At 50.5% G+C, this 1,266-nt stretch overlaps 1 protein-coding gene across 2 annotated transcripts in view; it reads right to left on the minus strand.

Annotated features, from left to right (window-relative positions):
- Positions 1-1,266, minus strand: part of Rnf165 (ring finger protein 165) — a 109,758-nt gene that overhangs the window by 6,233 nt on the left and 102,259 nt on the right. The window lies entirely within an intron of this gene.

Below are 1,266 nucleotides of genomic sequence, written 5' to 3' on the forward strand. Positions count from 1 at the left end.
AAAAAAAAAAACCGCCTGCCTCTAAGTCCAGGATGCTTCATTCATTCACTTGTTCATTCATTCCCCTTTCCACTAATGTCTGTTCATCTATGCTCTCATTATAAACACAAAATTTCTCCACCACTGTTAACCCTGTAATTTGCATCACAATTTGACAACAGTTAAGCACTGAAGGACGTTTTCACGTGGTACGTGTGCCCACGTGGAAGGCATGCCATTGCTGCTTAGTAAATGCTCTGGAGAAGGAGACAGCTAACCACTGAATTACATCAGTTCACTTTCCATGTCCCTATCCCCAACGTTGCAGACATCTGATAAGTCTGAGAGGAACCACAGGAAAAAAAAAACCATCCATTCTGTCCTCTCTCCTGAGTCCAGCAAACTGCAACGTCATTTTCCAACGAGACACACAGGTGAAGACCAGAGAATGACCTTGAGGCCAGACCTAGGTGTCAGGATTTCCTACTCTGGTTGGAAGTTCAAAGGTTCCTACTCTGATTTAGTCGGGGGATGCTCTCCCTGGCTAGAGCACATGAGGAAACCTATGTTTCCGAACCAGGCCAGTCCCCTGCGCCCCATGTACCAGCTGCATAGGATACCAAGCTTCTGCAAAGTCTGTCTGTCCAGAAAGCCAAGCTGAGTCCATTGTTCTATGTGATTGCCATGCATGAGTTTAGTATTAATAGAGTCACGATGATCTGCCTGCTGAAGGATCCGCTGTTTGTGGAAGGACTGCCCCATCCCACCCCCAGCAAGAAAAGAAATGCGCAACCAGTGTTCTGCCATGACTTTCCCCCCGGATCTATTGCTCTTCTGCATTGACTTTCATGATTTTCTTCTTGTGCCTCCTCTGCTGCCTCTGCCTCTGCCTCTCTGCCTCTGCCTCTCTGCCTCTCTGCCTCTCTGCCTCTCTGCCTCTCTGCCTCTGCCTCTCTGCCTCTGCCTCTCTGCCTCAACCTCTCTGCCTCTCTGCCTTTGCCTCTCTGCTTCTGCCCCTCTGCCTCTGCCCCTCTGCCTCTGCCTCTCTCTGCCTCTGCCTCTGCCTCTCTGTCTCTGCCCCTCTGCCTCTGCCCCTCTGCCTCTGCCTCTCTCTGCCTCTCTGCCTCTGCCTCTCTGCCTCTCTGCCTCTCTGCCTCTCTGCCTCTCTGCCTCTCTGCCTCTCTGCCTCTCTGCCTCTCTGCCTCTGCCTCCATAACATTGGAACTAAAGGGGGATGTGCACTATGCTGAACTGAGAGTAGAATTTTTTTTTCCAAAGGAGATAATT

Source organism: Mus caroli, chromosome 18 (genome assembly GCF_900094665.2).
Source record: "Mus caroli chromosome 18, CAROLI_EIJ_v1.1, whole genome shotgun sequence".
NCBI classification, from domain to species: Eukaryota; Metazoa; Chordata; class Mammalia; order Rodentia; family Muridae; genus Mus; species Mus caroli.